The sequence below is a fragment of the Tachypleus tridentatus genome, chromosome 8 (assembly GCF_004210375.1).
Source record: "Tachypleus tridentatus isolate NWPU-2018 chromosome 8, ASM421037v1, whole genome shotgun sequence".
Taxonomy (NCBI): domain Eukaryota; kingdom Metazoa; phylum Arthropoda; class Merostomata; order Xiphosura; family Limulidae; genus Tachypleus; species Tachypleus tridentatus.
Genome location: NC_134832.1, coordinates 84,647,201 through 84,655,210, shown reverse-complemented (window position 1 = coordinate 84,655,210; position 8,010 = coordinate 84,647,201). Strand labels below are relative to the sequence as shown.

General features: G+C 33.4%; 1 long non-coding RNA gene across 1 annotated transcript; it reads right to left on the bottom strand.

Annotated features, from left to right (window-relative positions):
• Positions 1-4,572: 4,572 nt before the first annotated feature.
• On the bottom strand, positions 4,573-6,583 carry LOC143222826 (uncharacterized). The gene is made up of 2 exons (XR_013012514.1): positions 5,372-6,583; positions 4,573-5,208 (listed from the first exon to the last, which is right to left on the bottom strand). It is a non-coding gene; the product is annotated as an uncharacterized LOC143222826 (long non-coding RNA).
• Between the last annotated feature and the right edge of the window lie 1,427 nt (positions 6,584-8,010).

Sequence of the window (8,010 nt, the reverse complement as noted above, 5' to 3'; positions counted from 1 at the left end):
ATAGCTACTTTCACTTAGTATCAACTGACAACGTACAATACACCACACTTGTCAGAAGAGTTAGTGTTAACTATAACTTTGCCAAAAATGGTTAATATGTGTACATGAAATGTGAAAAATGAATATAATATGTGTAAATCAATTCTTGAATAAAGTTACACTGTTTTATCTTTAGATTAAATATTTTTGTTTCATGTAAATGGGAGTTTCTTGTATTTTGGGAATATTACAAAAGGATTTGTTTGTTTGTTTTTGGAATTTCACACAAAGCTACTCGAGGGCTATCTGTGCTAGTCGTCCCTAATATAGCAGTGTAAGACTAGAGAGAAGGCAACTAGTCATTACCACCCACCGCCAACTCTTGGGCTACTCTTTTAGCAACGAATAGTGGGATTGACCGTCACATTATAACGCCCCCACGGCTGAAAGGGCGAGCATGTTTGGCGCGACGGGGATGTGAACTCGCGACCCTCAGATTACGAATCGCACGCCTTAACACGCTTGGCCATGCCGCGCTCATTACGAAACGAAGAATCAGTTACAATTGTAAAAACATTTATCACTAATGTATGAAACAACAGTTCGTACAACATTCTTGCTTGTCACGCTTCATAAACTGCAGTTAAGAAAGAAAGAAAGTTGTGTTTGTATCAATATAGTTGGAAAATATTATAAATTTAATACATATCTACATTTAATTAACTTCTAAATTAAAATTAAAAATTTCCGGCTATTTGAAATCATAATAGGTAGTGTATGTAACATAATAAATCGGAAACTCATCCGAGATAAATTATAATACGTAACATAACAAAGTGGGGGCTCGTGTCCGAGATCTGCATCACAAACAAAATTCATTCTAAATTAAAGGTCAAATCTTAATTGAATTTATATCTACAGTGCCAACACGAGCTGATCATGTCTGATTATCAATGTTTTCTTAAATCACTCTCAGGGTAGTTTTAACAAAGTATGGACTTTAGTTTTGTACCTAGTTTTTGAATAAATTTTATGTTTACTGGAATGTTATGTTTTGTTATAAGTTTTTCCAAAAACCAGGTATAAAACTAAAGTCCGAACTATGTAAAAATTACACTGGCAAACACACCACCAACATAATTTATAAAATACAATGCAACAACTTCTATATTGGAGAAACAAGCAGAAAAATGGAAACTAGATTCAAAGAACACAAAAAAAAAAAAAAACACGTTCACAGGTTTTTGAATACTGCAAATCAAATAAACATAAGATAACCATAGAAAACACCCATATACTAAGTAGGGAAACAAATATAAACAAACGTAAAATTAAAAAAGCCTTACAGTAACTAAAACCAAAATTAAACCTGAATAAAGGAGCACCTTTATATCAATACTAATTAGTATAGCTTTCGAAGAACACCTCTGTAGTGTAATCACTGATTGTGTTAAACCAAAAAGATAAATTTGCATCAAGCACTTTCACGTGCTACGTAATTTAATGAACATTAGATTTTTTGTTTTAATTGGGTTATGTACTGTTAGGATTTTCAAAGTTGCTTAGTTCTTTAATAACGGCTCCCCGCTAGTACAGCGGTATGTCTCCGGATTTACAACGCTAAAATCAGGGGTTCGATTCCCCTCGGTGGGCTGAGCGGATAGCCCTTTGTGGCTTTGCTACACGAAAAACACACACACTTTGATAATGTATTGTAATTCGTGTATTGTTATCAATACATACATAATGTTTTAGTTTAAAATTGTCGAACGCTAATTTTTAATCCTCTAAAGAAAGAGATGTAATACATTTACTGTTATACATTTATTTTAGTATCTACGTTTGTTTCAACTTAATGCATATAACGTATAGTTATATGCGTGTTGCGCAAGTTCCGCTTGTTCTCTAAATTTTTAGATTTTTGAGAGTAAAGAATAAACAAAAACACTACTGTAACTCAACTACTGTTGAATTTTCGAGAATGTCACCCTAGCGTTTATAAATCTATACGCCGAGAGAGAGAGAGAGTTTTAGAATACTGATGGTAAGCTACAATGACGATATTATAAGTCTCGGATGCTATGTTTGTAATAAACTTATTAATCGGAAAACTAAAAGATATTTGACCAGGAACGTGTGTAGATTTTGAATATTGCGAACCGTTCAACTTAAGAGAATTAACGTCGGCGTTAGTATTTTTACTAGGGCATTAGATATCGGTCAAAACTTAGGTGTGCTTCAATCTAGCTACCCGTCAAGAAAAGTGTACAGGTGTATCAACAAAAATTCAATTCGCGCTCCGTGAACGTCGATCTAAGCTTCAGTTTCAGACCAAGTATGAGACTCAGTATTGTTTGCAAGTTTATAATACTCTTGTATATAAACCATTTTTTGTAATAAGCGTTATTATTAATTGCTTTATTATTTACACATTAAAATGTACTTGTGTTAAGAAATAATGTTGAGTGTATTAAAATATTATAAGTTTTATACATATCGACATTTAATTAACTTTTAAGTGAAATTTCTGGTTATTTCAACTTGTAGTACGTAGAGTACGTAACATAATATTTATATAAGCTCCTCCGAGATATAATACGTAATAAAAGAAAATATTATTACAAATGGGCACATAGTGAACTAAAAGTGAAATATACAATAGGATGAAATTTAAACAGGAGATGATATGTGGCGACACAGCAGCCTAGAAACGTACCCAAGCAATTCATCCTCTGGCTTTCTTATTATGTAACAGTTGTATAATTTTCAGCTGTATATATCACGTTTACTTATGTATTATATCCCTCAGGTGTGCATATTACGCAATCGATATATAACCTTTGGCTGCATCCTTTGATCTCCAGTCACACCAAACATGTTCGTCCTTTCAGCCGTGGGGGTGTTATAATGGTACGGTCAATCCCACTATTCGTTGGTAAAATAGTAGCCCAAGAGTTGGCGGTGGGTGGTGATGACTAGCTGCTTTCCCTCTAATCTTACACTACTAAATTAGGGACATCTAGCGCAGAAAGCCCGAGAGTAGCTTTGCGCGGAATTCAAACCAAAAACTTCTAACAAATAAGAGCGTCATTTCAAAAACGTATCGTGTGTATGATGGTGGGTAGGCTGGCTTGGCATAGGGCTCTCCTCTACAATTGAACTGGAGCCTTACTTTATGATGCATTTTGTGTGTCGGCATATAAAATATAAAGTTATGTGTTTATCATAAAAAAAATATTAGTAGTATATACAAATAATAAAAATACCAATTTACTAGTTGTTACCATGAATATAAAATATATACCAATTTAAGAGATATTACTATTGCATATAAACTATATCAATTTAATAGTTGGTACTGCGGCATGTAAACTATGAAGATGTTTGAAAAATGTCCACATAAACAATTCTTAACAAATGTTTAATATGGAGCAGTTTGAATAAACATTATTAGATTTTAATGGTACTATAAGGATTCTATTATGGAAGAGAATAATTTGACAATGTTTTATATAGAAGCAACTACACTCGTTCACAGACAAAAACAGAAACGGAAAAAAACAACAACATATCATCTATAAATAAAATTTGTTCAAATATTTAATATGGTTTGGAAATAATTGATCGTGCAGTTTTTAAAATAAATATGTCGTAATAAGAAATTACTGAAACAAACACAAAATCAACTCAAGTATTAAACTGTGTCAATCTTTGGTCCATCTGTTAGGCGATGTTTGTCTTGCACATGGTGCCCAAATCAATATTGCCATTTGTAGTTTTTGTCAATTTTGAGGGGAGAGGGTTATCGAAGCTTTCCAAGCTGTTGCAGATGAATGGATGAATGGGTTGAATTCAGCTTCTGTGCTAGCTCTTTAATTGATACAGAACAATCTTCATCAAGTGTAGACAGCAGTAAATCATAATTAAACTCAACAGGACAACCTCAATGTGGCGCATCACTTAAACTGTGGTCACCTAATCTGAACTTCTGAAACCTCCTTCGACATTTTCTTTCATTAAGAGATTCTGCACCACAAACACCTTGAATGTTTCATGTACTTTCTGCTGCACAATTGCCTTTTTTAAATTCATAAAACATTATATGCATAATGTGCTCCTCAGACACATCCATCTTCATAAGGGTTTATTTGATTAATGATCTGAAAAAGTCAAGTTAGGTTAGTTTCTGTTATTTGTCTAAGTATTTTTATACACATCCTACTATATAATTTAGCCATTAGAGCCTTCTACAAAGACAGAAATGATGATGCACTTTCAGACATTACTTATGGGGTGACCTGATAGAAGGAAAAAATGGCAGATTTTATCATGTATTGTTTGGTCATTAGAAGGATGGTAAAATGGGTCAAATTTGTGCAGTGTTAGGTTATAGAAAATAACAAACAAAATATGGGGTTTAATTTTTAAAAAATCTTTTTGACACTCATTTAGGAAATTCTAAAGGATATGCTAACTAGATGTAAAAACTGTAAGGTGATAAAAAACAACAAACCTTAACATGTAAACCACCTTGTAATCAGACTAGTGAAAGTCTGACTCAGATTGTTACTTCATAAATTCAATGATAAATAATTCTTTGGTAAATACACTTTATTTTGCATACGAAAAGAGTTACAACTTTCACTAAAAGCTTGGAAAATTTTATGAAGATATACTTTTTGCATTTAAAGTTATTGTAGCTATAGCTTCCTGGTTACATGTTGGTTAAAGTGTTAATGAGTAAATTAACTAGCAGTTTGATACAAGTTTCTAATAATCAACAAAATAAATACAACAATAACTTATATCGTGCAATACTAGAGAACTTTCTAATAGCCATCCAATTATGTGTGAGGAGAATGGAAGTTTCTACCAATAAGAAAACTGATAATCAACCTTATGGGATTTCTAGACATAAGTAAATCTACTGTTACTGTAATGAAAAAATCTTAATCAATAGCAAAGAAATAATTGCAAATCTAAAAATTTAGCTACACAGACATTAAACTGATATCAGTTCTCAACAAACTTACAATCTGGTAACAAGACGGTTAGCTGGAGAGTTATTCCACACTTACTCAAAAACAAAGAAAGTTTTATATGTAATATATTTAACAGTTTAAAATATTACAAATAACATCTCTATGGAAGTGTGCTGTTACTATAAACAGTAAGCACAGTTGTAATGACACACTTGATTTATCTATTCTTCCCTCATTGATGAAACTGCTGCAATGACAGAAAAGTAAGGATTTATATAAGACATTGAAACAAAGAAAAATAAACCATAACTTTTATTTTATGTACTTATAATGTATTAAAAATTTCCAATTGTTAAAATTATTTATTTTTCAGCAAAACATCTAGTGGTAGTGGCATCAGCATAACTCACTGAGAACTGGCACAATAAAGAAGATCCAGGGTTTCAAGGCATAGGGTCTTGGACTGAGTTCCCTCTTGGCAGGTAACATAGCAAAAAAACAACACTGAATTATTCAAATGGAGCATAAAAGAAATGATCCATAAAGAAGGGTAAGAACAATGAGCATGCCTAACAGACTATCTGAAGCTGGAGTGCATTCATATGATGAGACGACTCATTAGGAGAAGCATCAGTGAACACATACTGACTCAACTTAGATAAAGATGGTGGCACATTGATGGTAATACCAGAGAGGCAAGCCACCAATATAAATCTTGGGCTGGAGGAGGGGGGATTATGAACTATTTTAGTCAAGATTACAGTGAGTGATTCTTCTGCACATGCAAGGTCCAATGGAGAAGTTACATATGTTTGAGTGATTAAAGAATTAGTTGGTTTTAGCGAAGCCATGGTCCCCATCATCAAATTATTTCTCATGAACTACAAGCGGAACAAGTGCAGATCCAAGTAGCAAGTGACTCACCAGCAGATGAAAAAAGGCTGAGCAAAACTGAGAAAGGAGTTGTGAGGTACCACTAGATATTTGGATGCCTCATATAAGTAACTGTAATAATAAACAGAAAATAGTGAAGTATAATAAAACATTTTCAAGGCAATAATGTTTATAGAATAATGACAGCTCAAGGATACATGCTGAGAAACTTGTTGCCATGTGATTAATTTATAGCTAGTTTATGAAGAACTGACACTATCAAGGATAACAGAGGAGTTATTTAAAATAGAGATTTAGAGAGAGCTGCTGAAAAACATCTGTTATTTATTTAGATTGGAATAAATAGACACTATCAAGGTTAAAAGGGGTTATTCAAGCAATAAACTAAAGATGAGGAACTGTCCATTGTATCTATGAGTTGAAGTGAACTGATGCTGTCGAAGTTAAAAGAGGTTAAGCAAACTGGGATGTTGAATCCAAGAAGAACCTTGGATAGAGAGACAATGTGACAAATGACAGTATGGGCTATGGTGACTGATTAACTCACTAGGTTTGCAGTTAATAAACAAGAAGAAACTCTGATTGCTTGATGACGCATTAGTACAAATTATTACAAAACGAGCTAAAGAAATCACAAATAGGAAGTCGGCTGACATCATTTTCAAGATCCAGCAAGCAATCCAAATAATTGAGATCATCATCTAGAAGGCTCACATCTCATCTTCATCAGAAAAGGAACAGAGAGAAGTCAAGAAGGAATTGAAGAACAAGTACAGAAGATGTCTCTTGTTATCAGTAAAAAACCAGGCCATTTCATGCCCAAGCTCTTTGTAAGCAATTGTAATGCCATTCTTTCTTAAACATCAGTCATCATAGAATTAAAATGATTGCCTATGATAAACATTAATGAAGACAAACTGTGAAAAGTAGTGTGTAAATACTAAGTATTTGAAGGCTTAAACAAAACTTTTAAGACTCAAGTCTCTTTGTTTTAACTATAAGCCCTCCAGTTAGTACCTCTGCTCCATTCACCCATTATATCCTCAATTCAAATATTTCATGTAACAGCAGGTGGTACAAGCCTGACTCCAATGGCTACACTGAGAGAATCCACTCGGTCTGCCTGCAAAGTCAGCCTGCAATCACATTACAGTTGAGAAACACTCTCAAATGAATACTGAGTGTGAGAAAGGAAAAATTCAAAAGTATTAATGAGCACCACATCTTTTATATATTGTAGATAGAAGAAGTTGGTTGAGGAAAAAACAGGCTAAAAAGGGGAAGAGAGAGAACTGAGACGAAAGACTATTTGTAAAAGTTCAAATCATCCCTCTGTGCACATAGAAGTGTGACCATAAATACTCAAACCATGACAAACAGTTGTTCTTAGGATCCAAGTGGATTTAGTAATGACTGACAACCCAAATGAATCATAAACCAGGTAGTAAAGGAAACTTGTGAATTAGAAATTCTTAAATAGGAAACTTGGGGACTAAAACAAGGTAAAGTGGTGGAGGTTTTTAAATAGTGTGGTAACTAAGAGCAAGATGAAGGACTGATTTTTTGGTAGCCTCAGCTTGTGATTAAATTCAATAAGGACTACCACAAAAAAGTTATGGAATAAAGAATACAGGGAATGATAATCACCTGCAAAAATTTTCTGGGGCATGATGCAGCACCTCAGACATTGGCATAGAGAGGACAGGTAAAGTACGGTTAGAAGAATGAAACAATGACAAGAATACTGAGAAAAAGAAAGTGAAACCAACACTAAATAATCTGACCACATTCACCCATAAACAAACCTAACAAGAACAATTCCAATTGTGAGAATAAAGGAAAGGGAATTCAAAATCATTAAAATTGAGGATATAAGAATCAGACAGATATGCTGGTGAAACTTGAAGCTGCAAGACCATAGTTGGTCATGGAAAGATAAAACAAAGACTACTTATGGTTAGGATTAGAAAAAAGTTAAAAAGAATTACATGACACGAGGGATAAAGAAAGAATGATACATAACCATGAAGGAAGAAAGTTTGAAGGTTTTTTCTAACCGTGAGAAAAGTTTCCAAAGTATAATCAGAAAAGAAGCAATGAAATCCATCTTCTTTATTGTCTTCTCAAAATGCAAAAAGTGATAACTGAAGAAGGT